The 17,221-nt window shown below is 35.2% G+C and overlaps 1 protein-coding gene and 1 long non-coding RNA gene across 12 annotated transcripts in view; both read left to right on the plus strand.

The window, feature by feature from the left end:
* Positions 1-17,221, plus strand: part of LOC101741447 (transmembrane ascorbate-dependent reductase CYB561) — a 65,053-nt gene that overhangs the window by 34,413 nt on the left and 13,419 nt on the right. The window lies entirely within an intron of this gene.
* On the plus strand, positions 7,918-9,208 carry LOC134199499 (uncharacterized). Its single transcript, XR_009974011.1, has 2 exons — positions 7,918-8,236; positions 8,698-9,208. It is a non-coding gene; the product is annotated as an uncharacterized LOC134199499 (long non-coding RNA).

A 17,221-nucleotide genomic window follows, 5' to 3' on the forward strand; every position in this document is an offset into this window, starting at 1 on the left:
CTAAGACTTAACAATTAATTATCTTTCTTTTTTTTTTTCTTTTTTTTTTTTTAACTTGCACGGTTTGTGCATTTACCCATATACATACAAGGAACAATGATCTTGATCACGGACAACTTAGGTTTTATTCGTCGACATTTGAATGCTGTGAAATAGGCGTATACTTTAATGAATTAATGTTTTTTTTATTAAAACTTTCTATTTTGTGTCACGTTATAATTCGTGTGTTGATAATTTAGTAACGATGACATCATTTGCGGGACCCTGTTTTCTATGTAAATGAGAACCTACGTCGTTTTCAGGGTTGAGTGACTCCCGAAACCTTTCATCGTGAATGTACACAAACGAGGAACGTGCTCTGAATTCCCTAGCGTCTTGGTGTTTAATTAAGTTTACCACGCTACGGCCCCGTATTTATAATGTTCTAACAAAAACAATAATTTGTTGCCAAGTTGCCAAATAATTGCAAATTATTATTTAATCAACTACGGATTGCTAATATTATTACGACTAATATTAAAGAGGGTAAGTTGTTCAATTTGATCAATAATGTTTTTATTTTTTTATTTTTTTTTTTTATTGCCTTTGTAGGCAGACGGGCATACGGCCCACCTGATGGTGAGTGGTTACCGTCGCCCATGGACTTCAGCAATGCCAGGGGCAGAGCCAAGCCGCTGCCTACCGCTTAATACTCTCCACAAGCCTCGTTTGAAGAAGGACATGTTTTAATGAACGTTACATAATTATTAGAGGCTTGACCAATTTAGGAAAATATATTCCGGATATATTTTGCTAAGACAGCTCGATGTGTTTACGGTGCATTCTTAAAAGCATTATTATGGCCGTTTTTCAAACTGCAAACAATACGCTTCGTGGGATGAGTAGAGATGATGCCGATACGTACTAGCAATGTTTACCTAACAGATCTCAAGAAAGACACAGGGCATTAGTCAGGACAATATGCAAAAAGCCAGGTTTCATATCCCTGTCTTGTTATATGTGATATTTTTATCATTTCGTAATTGAAAAATGTAAATTTATAAATGTCAGTTATAATTTCTATTTATTTATTAATAATTTATAAATTTGATTTATAAATTTATTAATATACGTTTAGTCTAAATGTTAATAATAATAAAATGCATATCATAGAACCAGAAATAAATGGAGTAAAATAAATAAATATTTACTAACAATCACGCCACGTTAACTGGTCCCGTGATTAGTTCGTAAAGAACTTGTGTTACAGGTACCACCAGATAACGGATATAAATGTAAGATTTTTATTATACACATACATATATTTAATATTTAATATACATCCATAACCCTGGAAAAGACATTTATATTTATCATACAAATATCTTCCCTTGGCGGGATTTGAACCCGCGACACCCTTGTGTAGTGACCATGTCACTTACCACTACACCAGACGGCCGTGAGAAAAGAAATGTTAATAGAAGAAACAAAAGTGCATTCCTATATTTTTTCCCCTACCCAATCGTTAGTAGATTAAGGGGCTATTCCAATTGTAAGCGAACCGAATGCATCTCTTTTTTATGTTTGAGAGATTACTGGTGGCCCGGAGGCCTTTTCACTTTTAACAGGGCAGGTGGGCGAGCAAGGGCTCAGCCCAAGGATGCATCCCTATGGCATGTTGCAATGCGTTGCGTACATGAGATATTTACCAAGGAGGGTTGACATCAGGCAGGCGGTCGGTCGTAAAACTCATGCCAAATCCCTATGATCCCTATGTCCTCATATCATGCTGCGCCGACCTCTCATAATTTGGGATAAGGACAAGAAGAACTATTTGTAGCCGTTTATAAGAAATACTCTTTTAATTCAATCAGTATTTATAATACTATTTGCTCATTTTTTATTCTAGACATCACAAATACGAACCGCATTTATTTCACTGAAAAATGTACTTTGCCTTAAAGTGTATGCTTAGTTTGTTTTTCGTTTAGTAATCACTTTAAATGATTTTTGTTATTGAAACCTTCAATAACCTAGCACCCTTCTTCATTTTATTAAGCTTTTTTTTTTAAACCAAATCACGGTCACCACATTCAAGTAGATCCTAATTTGCTCTAACTCCTACCACTTAGCTTTACGAGTGCTGCCCAAAATGACTTCATTTGGTACGTGCGTTGCAGTTGAATTATGTTCTTTTTTTTCTCCACGTTATGCCACTAGGTACTAGACACTAGACACAGATAAATTTTCTTTTTAATTCTCTATTGTATTCATTTCTATTCCATTCGCTTCCATTCCATTTTCTATTCCATTCCCTATTCTAATTTTTCTATTCACACTTACTCTTCTCTCTCTCTCATATCGTCATTCACACACTCCATCCATGTCTTCTTCGGCCGACCTCTTCCCTCTCTACCTTGCACTACCATTTCCATACATCTCCTAGTCACATGCATCTTCTCTCTACGCATCGCAAGTCCATACCACGCGAACCGTCCGCTCTTTAATTTATTAATTACCGGCGCTACTTTCAGACTAATTCACGAATCATATCGTACCTATTAAAACGTGATTGGGATTATTTAAGGATTTTGGGATTGCTAGTTTTGAATTGCGATGCATTTTTATTTTTCCAGTAATTTCAATAATGACTATTTTTCCAGTAATTTGTGTTATTTTGTAAAAGACTATTTAGTTTAAGCAGAAAATGCTTACACGAAAGTATTTTCTTAAATTTTTTCCGAGTCGCAGATAAATGAAACTTTATAAAGTATTTGTTATTACTTAAAAAGTATCCTAAGACTCACATTACGAGGTCACTTTACATTACGTACTCAGAAAACGCAGGGCGTTCTAGTTCTTATTCTTATGTAAATTAGAGTGTAACTACATTTACCAGCTGTGTACACAATAACATAATATGATTTTATAATTTTGTAATAATGATTGTTGATTGGCGGTAGCAGAGTAAAGTAGATTATGCTTTATCGTACATTATTATAATAGTAATCAAAGCAAATGCATTCAGTTACACACAAAAATAACTATATCGGGTCTTATCGCTAAGAACCATGTTTCTAGACAGGTAAACAAGAATCATCTAAGGAAAGATACGAATCGCGCTGTACTTACCTATTAAAAAAACAACAACAATATCTATATACTGATAATATTACTAATGCTCTGAGGAATTGTTCGAGATGATACCGGCATCTCGTTTTTACCATCGCACCGCCCACCACCGGAGTAGAGTTCATCCATACTACCTGGAGCCACTGCGGTCATCCACAGTGCGTTTCCAGAGGTATTTTTTGCCACGTACCATCCGGCTATGGAATGAGCTCCCCTCCACGGTGTTTCCCGAGCGCTATGACATGTCCTTCTTCAAACGAGGCTTATGGAGAGTATTAAACGGTAGGCAGCGGCTTGGCTCTGCCCCTGGTATTGCTGAAGTCCATGGGCGACGGTAACCACTCACCATCAGGTGGGCCGTATGCTCGTCTGCCTACAAGGGCCATAAAAAAAAAATTTTTCCTCATAAAAATGTTTAAAACTTCTTTTAAAACAATTAAATCGTGTGACAGATTCAAATCCGCATCAGACAAACTCATTTTATTTGGAGTCAAAATCCAAATATATACCTATGGGTATTCTTACTTAAAACGTAATCTTTTCGCTAGTCATTACTTAAAACTTACTTAAAACTAATTTTACGTGATCGTCTGTGACTATGTAAAGTATTCGAAACGTAAATAATACAGTAGTAAACGGTAAAATTAGTTTTAATTCTGACATTAGTTCGTTAAATATTTTTTTAAATAATTACGTTTACAACACGTACCGTGCAGTCAGTGCGTCTACACGCTTTAATTGAGAGCAATGAACATTATTTTTATATACGGCCTTGAGGAATTATTTGTTATGTTTCGCAACAGCTATTTGTGAATGGATAACATCTGAATGTTTCATTAGAGATTTGCTTATCGGCAATGCTGTACCAGTCGTTCTAACAATCGACAGGTCCTCAAGGCGGTTTGGTGTAGGCAGGAAGAATGCAGATCGTAATCGTTAAGGACCTTGTAAACAAACAAGTTTTGATCGAACAAACTTGTTGGTATTCTCATAAATCTAAAATCTTGATGCGAATTCCTAGGAGCGCTTCTCACAGAGCCTACGACAGAACAGAGAAAGCCGAAGAGCGGCCACAGATACAAAAGTTTTAAACCAACTGATGGTATTTACTTACGATGCACAGTTATTTTCGTATTTCAACTAAACATTACATGAGATCATCAAACATACGTCCCAGTAACCAAAATGGCGGTCTGGCTAACAACAATCAATTTACTGATAGCATCACAAACGTTAAACAACACATTCTTGTCCTCCACTGTCCTCCTACTATTGTCATTATTTCAGATAAACACATTAGGTACAAATGGCAACATAATTCGACCAGTTCACGGATGTGATGGAAATTGGCATTGAAATTAAGCCGAGATATTAGTAGTAAATTTTATTATAGCACTTAAAGAAAACTGTAAAATTACTTACAAGCTTCCTTTTTCTGATGCTGTATGATTTATCTGGTGTGAAGTGTTTACCGAAAATCATAGAAATCACAACGTAAATACAGCCAACCCTTTTTGTGCCCTTCGTGTATTTAATACTCGCTTAAAATACTCGCTTGGGTCCTGTTACATTTATTTACTTGTTACATTTAATTTGGTTTACATTTTATCTTTCAATATGAATGGGGTTACAGCCAAGCTAAAATAAGGTTCGTATTAATTCTCTCAAATGCCAAATACAATGATCAAATTCAAATAACGTTTCGTTATGAAATCAACTTTACATAACACAAAATATTTTTTCATGTTTATTATACGTATATCATTAATGTAAAGTATTATAATAAAAACAAATACATGGGATCTTAGTATATACTTAATTTATGTCACTACAAAATAATAGTTCGTACGTAGACGGAGGAACTTTGAAAAAAAAACGGTGGGCGTACAACTTAGTTCACGTGAAAGAAGTGAAACTTCTTTTGCGATGTGTATTATTGTGGTCTTATATTATACAAAGTACAAAATATATTATACAAAGATTTTTTTTTAAATCGTCAAAATAGTAATAAATTTAGAACTGTTTGGACATTGTGAGTTGTATAATTATCCACTATGCACCAAAGTTAGCTGCTACATAATGCTCGAACACTAAGCTCGCCCTTGTACTTTTTATGTCCCATAAGAACATCTATCTACCTATGCCTTGCAACAGCGCCAGAATATTGGGAACTGATTCTATGTAAGAATCTTGGTAAAAACTTATTAAATAATATTTTAGTAATTATTACAAACCCTTTGAAGTTGTCTAAAAAAAGATCGGTTGCAACATGAGAATAAAATACTTATTCGAATAGATTAATAGAAATTTCTAGACGAAATCCTTTATATTGCGTAGGTGTAGATGAATTGCTTCACGAGCGAGAGTGCCTGCCGACCCAGCAAACTCAATTACTTCCGACCTTTATGATCTCTGAGGTAGGGCACGTTATATTATCGTGTAACTATGATTACGCCTTTCTTGCCCTATTAACGAATATAATTGTCAAAATTAAAAGTATATTATTACGTTTCTTACATACACATGTATGTACACATATTTTTTTTGGTCTACTGGAAATTGGCGTTACCAAACTTTTGAACGGTAGTGTATTCTTTTATCGCGAAGCAGTCGTGTGCTCCGGTTCAAAATGTGAGACAATTGTTATACAATATACAATTGAGATTACATCTCTCAAGGTGGGTGGAGGCGTTCCAATAATCACTTAATAACAGGACTGCGAGTTCTTCCACTCGTAAAAAGACCGCAAAAGAAAAAAAAACTTTGAAAACAATCAAAGTTTAATAAATGCATGTTATATGTATAAAAAGTATTAAAAAAAAACTAGAAACTTGTTTAATTTGCAAGACTTTAAATTCCGAATTTTCACTATTATTAAAATTAATTAACTGACCGAATTAGCAACGTGACTTCGGTTATTAATGCGAGTGCGGCACTTTGGTGGAAGGTCGATGTCCCTGGTTTCACTCTCGAGTCAGCAGAGCGTTGTCATGGTTACCACGTTAACGAGTAGCATTATGTAAATTGCGTAAGCCAAAATTAGTTTTCACTTTCCAACTAATAAGCTGGATTTGTACACTTTCGCGTCAGACAACCCGATACAAGATCTGTCTTTGACTTAAGGACGTTTTTCACTTGTTTAATGTCACTAGATGACAATATATATATTGTACACAATATGCACAATATATTTCTTGTAGTTTGGCTCTCTCTGCTTTAATGTCTGCTGTTTACCTGTCTTCACTTCCACTGAAAGTTAGAATTGGGATAAACATTCTTATCTAATTAATATCTAAGTTACCTATTAAAATCCTCTGAATAAACTTATTTAACGGGCATCAATCTTGCAGGCTCATTTTAATAATATAACTACTTTTACGTTTAAATTTCCCGTTTTTTTATTGTCGTTTCAAGTTTCGAGCAAATTAACTTTCGAAGAATTGAGAATAACCCCTCGAGGTTACTAGGATAGGCAAAAAATAGTACATTACATGAAATTACAGTTTCACGGACGACTGTCCTTGACCACGAAAACGAGAGAAGTATTTACTAAGATCAAACCGTAAAAGGAGTTTTAATTATGTATACGACTCAATAAAACCGGAAAATAAACTTTTTCTTTTAATTAAAAAAAATATGCAAATATTGGTTAAAAAACGTTTAAAATTTTAAATTTAGATTTTAACACATAAAATTATAAATATATTTATTTATTTATTTACGTGAGATAGCTGGAATTGTTATATACTATATCGAGACATAATTTCACTTTTTGCTAATCGATTTGTTAATTTGCTCGGTCGAATTTGCTAATCGTTAATTTCTATCATCTGAACCTAAAGACGTAAAGCGTTAATTCGTTCGCGTATTCATTGGTATAAATGATGATTGGACTATGAAATTATACGTGATTTGCTCACTACCCTCCCACTGAACATAGTGTATGTGTTTTGTAATACGGACATCTGGCACGACCGGTTGATTTATGCGCATACAAAACGCTACACGGTTCCAACGGAAAGGATCTTATGGTGCGTCCGATAAAGCCATGTATTAATTACATGGACATTTTTAGACATACACGCACTGCTATATACAATTTTTTATATATCGATAGATATTTCGAATACTTATCGATTAGTATCGAATTGAGTGTACGATTAAAAAAAGCGGTAATTACTTCGAACACCAGTGTACATAATTTATGTGAAAGATAACACATAAGCTGTGACGAATTTTTTGAAAGCATTTTCCTGAGTCGTCCTTGCAACTGTGCACTTATTTAATCCATGGCGTTATAGCCACTGAATTAACGATTTTCACGATGTTCAATATTTTGTGGCGTTGTGATTTGTGACGTGCTTATATATGGCGTATTGTGTGATTGCAAATAAACGTTAAAAAGTGTGGATGGGCTGATGGTGGAAAACGCTACTTGGTTAACTGTTGCTTCGAATGTCTGTCACAACATGACATGATAACTCTTCTTGGCAGTGTAAAGTATTGAATAGGTAACACGATTATTTTCATCATCATCATCATCATCATCAACAGCCCACAGTCGTCCACTGCTGGACATAGGCCTCTCCCAATCCACACCACTGAGCCCGGTCTGCGGCTCTCCTCATCCACTTCTTGCCGGCCACCGTGCGGAGGTCATCGCACCACCCAGCCAAGGGGCGATTATTTTATTTTATGTATATACGATTATTTTATGTATATACTTATATAGTTTTGTTTCGAAGTACCCTAGAATAGCTTGTACAGAACAGCTAAACTATTTACACATATAGTGGAAGATAAGAATATTAAACGAAAACAGATCTCATTGTACAATTATGAAACAAAACATCGTTACACCTTTGCATGACGCAGTCGACATATTATAATATGTATGTCAAAAACACTCGACTAACCGAAAAGTCCTAAGCAAACACTAAGATGTTTTTATCGGCGCAAGGTCGCGATACATTATCGTCATCTCAAACACGGTTTATCAGCTTCCAAACTGAATCTCAGTGATACATGACCTTGTTCCGCGATGAAAATTCCAGTTTACATACTGTTAAAAGTGATCACGCGTTCTACGCGCCTATCAATTTTCGTTCAATGCATTTTAGATTGTGTAAGTATTGTCTTTCGATGCCAAATGTTAATGGATTGGTTTGCTGAAATACTGTTATTACAGATTCATTAAAAAAAAAACAATATTCAAATAGATTCGTTTGCGGAGTTGCTAAAACAGATTCGTAAAAAAATTGACTTAACATTCTCAACTTTATAAGCTAAATGTTATGTGCTTTTAAATTAAATAGAACACAATGTAGTTCCATAATTTTTGCGAGAACTTGGCACAATTAAAAACACTACGCAACTCTAAAAATGGCATTCTAGTTCATATATCCTTATAGTGTTAATGGCATCAGGTGACTTTAATAAAATTGTATCAATAAATATTTTTTTTCCTACCTATGCTGGTAGCCTTGAGAGGCTATTCCAGTGTAACCTTAACTAGTAGGTGAGCTCTAGGGGCTCAAATCTGACGACGTTGCTAACACGAACCCTAGCAAGAGCCGTGCTTCGCAGAATCTACCACCGGATCGGAAACGCGACCCACAGAAGATCCGGCGAGAAACTCAGTGGGCTGTGTCTGGGAGTTAATTTACTCGTCGAGCCCTTCGTCGCAAGCGACGGGTTCGTCGAGAACGGTGACCGGTGCTTGAAGTTCCTAGAAGCACCGTTAGTGGATCGGGAGGATCCGAGATGACGTGTTTTGGGAGACGTCGACTGCTTTCCATTCTTTCCGCAGGATCGGGAATTAGGAGTGGGTAATATCGGTTTTGCCGCGTATCGAATCGTATCTATATATCGAGGATCAATATCGGATATTGAATCTATATATTTTCTGAATCTATATATTGATGGATGCTAGTAGATTTTCTCGATTCATGATATTTGAGATTTGAAACGATACGCTGATATAATATCATAGTAGATATAGATTTAAGTCAACGTTATACGGTTGGTTTTCTGATATCAATTTATAATATGATCTTAAAGTAATAAAAAGAACATGAAAATAAAAATATCAAAAAAACTTTCCTTCATGCTTTTACCAGGCTTAGGACTGGCTACATTATTTTCAGTTTTTAGTATTTTGTGTCTTAATTTAAAATTACAAAATATACCAATAGAGTGTAGATTTCAAAAGTTTCATACAAACACAAGAAATAAACTCAATTATTTGGATTCAACTAAAAATAGAAAAATGTGTACTTTAAAAATCAAACACAAAAAACTTTTAAGTATTTATAAACACTTGTCCAAAAATTCTAGTTCAAGGTCAAAGCGCGTGAAATTAAATTCAACGATGCAAATAGGCTATACTGCATTCAAGTTAGGGTCGAAAGTTGAAACTTCTTTCCTTAATTGTATCCTGCTGATACGCTAAGAATAATCTACAGACATATGGACTTAAATATAAGGTTTACAATTGTATGGATAATGCCTGTTTCTGTTTCATTCATCACATGATATCCCTATCGTGCGCTCACTCACTCTGGCCGATTCGATACGAACCAAACGAATATTGCTGATATTAATCGGTACGATATGCCGATGCGCATCACATCGAGCAATATCGTGTATCGGCTGATATCGAAATATAGGTTTCGATTCACGAATCGGTACGATATGGCGATGCGCATCACATCGAGCAATATCGTGTATCGGCTGATATCGATATATAGATTTCGTGCGGGGCGATATCGGATTCAACGATATTGCTGCGATATATAGATATTGAATCTATATACGATTTATATCACCCACCCCTATCGGGAATGTAGTTACCGGCGGCCACGATGAGAGGGTTCTCGTGTCGTGCCGCTTTATCGAAGTGGTGTATCAATTATACTGCGATCAGAAAGAGAAGATGTATTCTTTCTGTTAATAATTGTGCAATATTCATTAATATCAGGTATTTATCTCTTCTTGTTCTCGAATTTTCTACTTCGATGAAAGAAATAGTTCTAAGGCTTTGCCAATAAGTCGTGATATAACGTTTTCACGTGATATTAGAAATCCCGTTAATACACCGTCCGTCGAATACAACCGACATTGTGTTATTTTCGCCTATTTGTTAATAAATACCGTTACTTTACAACTTTGAAGGCATGCCTACGAATATGGAACACGTTTTAGTACTAAAATAATTGATATGGTTTCCCATGACAACAAAATTTTTCATTTTGGACATTCGAATCACAGGAAAAGTGTTTGTTTAAGTTTAATTACAACACTCTTTTTTTTTTATTTATCACTCAAAAATAGCTAGTTAATTATCAGGAAAAAAAATCAAAGAAAATATCAGTTTAATTTTTGCTACAGACAAATTATCCTTCTCATGTTAGCTACGTTGTTGATCTGTATTTTCAAAGAGCGCTCGCTCGTGTTTACTCTCGCAACGATATTTTATTACCTACTAGAAGAGATCGCTTCCCCTCTAAATCAACATATCGGGATTGGAACAGCGTTGTATGTAGCTTGTCATAATTAGCATGTACCTAAGTAAATACTCAGCTTCGTTACACATCCACATTAACTTCGACGTTAATGGCTACAAACATGGTAATCAGTAATAGTGAATTAAAACTATTTTTATGGTTCAGTCTCGCGATTTTGACTGATTCAATTGAATATGCATTTTCGAAAAGGGCACATCTCTGAAAATGTAAAATGTTCAGGAAATAAAATAAAAAAATGATTATTCTCTATAGCAGTGTAATATTTAAAATGAATTAATTACATTTACGAATTCCGAAAAAGGGATTCGAGATTTTTAACTTAAGTGCCGAATGAATAATATTATGTAAGTGATACACAACTATAATTAATTATGAATGTACGAGTAAGCAAAATCTCACCAATTAAAGGCTAAATTTTTTTTGGTTCATTTCTATTTTTCAAAAACAAAAAGAATTTTAATGCCCATCATCTCGATGACAGTTAACTGGCATCTATATTATTTGATATACAAATATATATATATATATCGTGTGCGTATGTATGTGATCCCTATATTTTCCAAACGACTGAAACGGCTTCGATGACATTTGCAGGAAATCTTCAGATTAGCCTAGTGCAGTTTGGGAGCGATATGGATCAAAGCTAAATCAAAGATAGGACAGCGAAGCGGGCTGAGTTTGACAAGTAAACTGTAATTGCCGAAAAAATTGATTGATAAATCTTGACACAGAGCTTTGAGATTGGAATATTCACGATTCTGATGGTAGGACCTCTTGTGAGTCCGCACAGGTAGGTACCACCACCTGCCTATTTCTGCCGAGAAGCAGTAATGCGTTTTGGTTTGAAGGGTGGGGCAGCCATCTATCTATGGGCTCCAGTAACCACTTCACAGCAGGTGGTCTGTGAGCCCGTCCACTCATCTAAGCAATAAAAAAAAATAGTAATAGTAATCGATTCTATGATATATATACGTCTAAGTAACAATTTTTGCTTAAATCTTCTTTAAATGATTCCAGATAGTCTAGTCTATAAATAAGTCTAGGACAGCTAATTTATCGTTGTGAGTAATATCAATATTTAAATTTACTAATTTTTTAGCGCCCCTTTTTGAATTAGGAGTGGGTTTTTCATTGACGATGTCCATTGACGCTTGGTTGTGGTAGCCGTTTTCCTTCAGCCGTATGAGTGGACTGAAGCAACAACAAAGATGTCAGGACAGAACATAATATAAAATTCAAATAGAAAGGAGTATTCATTGGTCTTCGAGCACGTGCACAATTGTATCATTCACAAACCATTCACATCAATAGTTCGAGTACTTTGTAACGAGGACACGTGTCTGCAAATTGAATGAATTGAGTGAATGACTTTTTATAAGAACCGACATAAGTCTTGGTCAAATAGAATTTTTTTTTTTTAAATCGATGAATTTCTGATTTATATTTGAAATTTCGAACGCTTGTGTTTTTCGAAGGTACGTACGTGATCGAAACAGGTTCTTAGCAAAATAATTCTGATAGTGAAATGAAGACACGGTGGTTCGTTTAACCGTTACTCGGCGGTCAGTGGGCCACTTTTTACCATCTATTGGTTGCAGAGTTGTACCGTGAAATTTTACAGCGCCCGCGGATTAATGACATATAGTTTATTTTGATTCCGAAAATATTCCGCGTGTAACCTGCGCCTCGTATTTCGAAGGAAAAAAGAAAAAATAAACTGGCACCTACTAATGTTGAAATATGTATTCACAAATTTACTTTTTAAATTAAAATTTTTGAATTTAAAGTTGGAATCTGTAAAAACGTCCATAAAGCTTATTGATACGCTCGTTTTAAATGCCAAAGAGCGCCGAACCAAACAACAAGGAAACGAATGTTAATTTATCGATTGTGATCATAATGATTTGAAAAAAAAAAAATCCCAATCAGACATAAATTTAGGCTTAATCACGATTTTGATTGACCCATCTTTAAACCCTCTTTTAGTTTTGACTACGGTTCTGTGGCGATGATGTTGAATATGACAGGTCATACGTAATGTTAGATTATGAACACTTTCACAACTTTTAGACATCGATTACATAGATGCGTAGTATGTACATATATATGTACGTAGAATGTCTATTAGAGAAACAAAAGGCGACTCTGGAAGTGTTAATATTTTGAAATTTGTGCTCTTTCACCCAACTATGTGTATATAGTCCCAATTGTTATGTACGTAAAAAACTAGGTAAGGTAAGGCTAATAATACCTGTGTTTTTCACACATTAAATTTATTTCACGATGATAAATAGCTATTTTTAACTTTATCGGATTTCTTTAATTTTTTTCTTATTTAAATTGTGTGATATATTAAATAAGTATAATAAAGCAATGGAGTGCGTTCGAATATATATTTTTATAGCAATGCGTATACATCAAAGCTACCTACCATTACGTATTATTTTTATAAAGTAGGTCGTTGAAACTTTTATTTTCGAAATGCCCAAGATATGGGCAAAAAACCACCGATAACCGAAATTAATGTATCGAACAATAGCTAAAAAAATTATTATCTTAAGCACTGTGATATTTTATAAAGTACACTTGGTTGGAGATATTCTACAGTGATTCTAGACTTTCATATCTGGTAATAAGAGCCATTACGTAATTTATTTGCAATTTTGTTACCTTGTCGTTTCTTGCACCGTTAATGAATGCTCTAAGTCGGTTTCTACAAGAAATCTCAATCGATTTCTAAAAGAAATTATAAATATTATTTGTTCTTTCAAGTGTAAATTCAAGGCGAAGCTTTAGTTTCATAATTCACTACAACGACATGTTCTTTGGCGAATTCATTCCTGTCTCTAGGAGGAAATCACATTTTTGAGATTGGGCACGAACCGCTGTTTCTAACTACAGCGTGTTCTAAAACAGTTCTGGTAACGACCACAGTCTCGCCTTTGAAGAGGCTTTACATAAGAATACATTTATTTCGAACTACAATAGAAACAAAACACCGTGAAGTGTGTGTGTCATTACTGGTCCATAAACTATAAGACGATTTATATATCCATTAAACCAATAACCAGTCAGCCAATAAAGTATTGCGTTTATTATAGTAGTAAATTCATCTTTTTTGCCTATCTAAGCTGATGGACTTGAGAGGCGATTTCAGCATATCCCTAATAATTAGGTGAGCTCACGGGGCTCAAACCTGACGACGTTGCTAACACTAACCTTAGCTAGAGCAGTGCTTCGCAGAATCTATCGCCGGATCGGAAACGCGAGCCACCGAGATGATCCGACGAGAAACTCAGTGGGTTATGTCTGTGGGTTAATGGGCCTAGGGACTAATGATGATAGCGATAATATTAGTAACATAACCTCAGTTTACTATTAAAAAAAAATATATTATGTTATAATCTGAACTGCGTAATGATTCTTTTCGTAGTATTAGTAGAACTAAAATAGATAGAATTGATAAAAACGAATGTAATTTTGAATACATATTTTATTCGGAACCTATCATAGCGCACAGCGACTCGGAGCGTTGTTATACACACAATAATTGTAGTCATTCTGGAGCATTTCCTCATTAAATAGGACGAGTTTGCTTTTGTAGTTGGTCCACAGTCCGCAGTGCACTGTAGCTCGCATCGAAACAAAAGGTTGACTACCGTCGCGTCGGCTCGATGCACACGGGAAGGATCAAATAAACGACGTTTTGAAAATGGATCTTAGTATTGTTTTTATAAAACACATATTTGAAGTAGCTTTAATTAGAATAGGAAGTTTATAAAAAAAGTTACCAGCGGTCTTGCAATTAACAATTTAATATTAGAAAAAGTCGCCGGTTGTCAAAATTCTTGAAAATATTTTAAAGTAGACTTCCATAGTAACAAAATCAAAAATCTAACTATCTGCTCCGTGTTGTGTCTATTTAGATTGTGCTTAAAGTTAAGTGTGACTGAGTTGAGTAATTAATTGATATTGATAAGTGTCAATCCAAACACTTATCAAGGAAATAGCCAGAGCTTCGCCCAAGCGTTGTGTTGTGTAGGGACGCCAAACCTGCGATATTTACTGCCACGACCATCAGAATTTGAGATTGGCAGGCTATCTGAAGCTCCTTCGTTAAATGGCACCGCCAACTCTTATCCCTGTATATCTCCCTGAGTCAGAATCACTGCAAATCGGAAATGCGGTTATTCGGCACCTGTGTGCCTTTTGCAAGACGCGTCCCTTCGAGTACATAACAATCGATAAAAATCGGTTATCGATTTTTGATCTAACTGGAGATGTAATACCAGACGTTGGAGACATATTAGCCAAGTTATTTCCTAATCAAACAAAATATAAGATAGCTACTAACTTAAATGTTACAAAAAAAACAATAAAATTTAAGTACACGAACAATACGACCGTTAATCGTTTTTCAAAATGAAATTCACAAAGCCATACACGTATTGCTTAAAAAATGAGGATGCGTGTATAAGATTGCGCAGTTAAGTCTCAGAATCTCTCAGAATTTCAGCAATAATAACTTCGTAATCTGCATTTTGCAATTTGAATGATGACAGCCGTGGGAAATACGTAAATAATGCTACGATCGTAAAGCTATCTGTTCAAAGCAGCTAAAGTCAAGGGGATCTATTAGTCACACTTGATACAGAATACGACAGGTCGTAAATAAATAAGTCTGTCCTGTTTATTAATGAAGGTCGTTGCGAACTTGCTCTATTTCTAAAATAAATTTAAACCTGCTGCCTAAAGGTACGATAGGTCAATGATTTCAGGCTTTCTTCGATGCCATCTCGGTCGAACTTACAATCCAACTGAACGGTATATGCTCTACATCATAAACGCTTTTACAAGAGTGACATTTGCACGTGAGCACGCATTGTTTACCCACAGTAATAATGAGCCTTTACACAACAGCTGACAGACACGAAAGACAATAATAATAAAATAATCTAATTAGCCGTTCTCTAGCTCCAAAGAGAGAAATGTGTGAAACACAAAACATTAGGATGACAATAATTAATAAAAAATGAAATTCGGCATCTGGTATACTTTTTTTACCGACTTTGTGACTATTTTGATTTTGTAAAATTATGTATTTGTGTTCTAAACAAAACTGTGTGTAGTTTTATTAACGATAAATTATTTATTTTGAAATCAAATATTTTATACCTATTATTGTATAATGTATTTCTCAATGACAATGCCGCGATTGTGTGTGATCATAATGTAAACAAGCCAATCTTAAAGTTGGCAATAAAATAAGTCGTACGAAAATGTTTTATTAAGTTATTTCAGGTAACTTTCTCCAATCTTACTTCGAAAGCATTTCCCATATAGCGGCATCTCTCGCGATTGACAGCTTTCATACATTCCTAGTGGGGAATATTGTATGTCTACGTCTAGGCATATGGCATATGCATTATTTGAAAGCGTAGTTCAAATGATGATTAAGTTTGAAAAAATAACAATAAACATAAGTAGGTATTTCATTACGAACGTAGCTACTTGATAAATCAGGATAAGTATCAGCGGAGGTTAAATTAATAAATAAGGTCAGGATTCTGATGCTATGGACGTATAATCGTTAAGAGCTCTAGCAAGCCGGAAACGCATACTTCTGTCTTTTGATAATAACGGGACTAATGTCACATAAGATCCTCTGTTTTTATACCAAAGTAAACCAGCTCACCTTCTCAAGTCATAGCCAATAGTTTTAAATTATATATCCAAACCAGAGCATTCGAAGCTGCCCATTAACCAAGGGAAGTGTTTATTGATAAAATTCACAAGTATCTGTAAATCAAACGACCCGTGACACGTTTTAACTGTTTGGAAAGGAGGGCGTTTGAACGGTTTGGCAAATTCTTTATTTCGTTACAGTTCCGTGGTCTCGCTGTTACAATAACTGGGCCATTGTAATGGTGTTACATAATAAAAATATAATAACTACCATTGATAATGCAACAGTTTTATCTAATCAACTAAGCGTCAGTGAGATGTTTTATAGTTCACAAGGCTGCGGTTGTTTGTCTGCGTGTAATCCTTTTACATCTGTCTAAACTGTCTTTAAATTACACAACTGCTTCCGTTAATTATAGATCAAAGGAGCGCACGCCGAAAAATCACCCTTATAGTTAGGCTAATAAAGTTTGAATCTTACCATCAATGTTGGTTGTAAGATCTCTCGGCAGTTACTAACATTAATTGCTGCAAGAGGACTCTCGAGAACAAGAGGTGAAGTTCTGAGAACTTTCCGCATGTGTGTTGATAATTTAACGGGGCATTTAAACGTTTGTACCGTCAAAATTGTTTGAAGAGGAACATAGAAGAGTATTCTTAATACCGTTCCAGTTTCAAACAGCTAAAGTTCCACGTATAGTAAGTACCTTGTCATAAAAACGTTGAGTGAAGTAATGTCGCTCTTTTCGTTACATGTAGGCCAGGAGTACCATGGTCGGTGGGGTCGATGACCGGCCCCCTCCCTTGGCTTTCGTCTCTAGACCCTGCACTACTACATTTCTACGTTGGGCCCATTGCCAGATCAAACGCAACAAGTTTGATGGCTGCTTTTTAAATTA

Source organism: Bombyx mori, chromosome 10 (genome assembly GCF_030269925.1).
Source record: "Bombyx mori chromosome 10, ASM3026992v2".
NCBI classification, from domain to species: domain Eukaryota; kingdom Metazoa; phylum Arthropoda; class Insecta; order Lepidoptera; family Bombycidae; genus Bombyx; species Bombyx mori.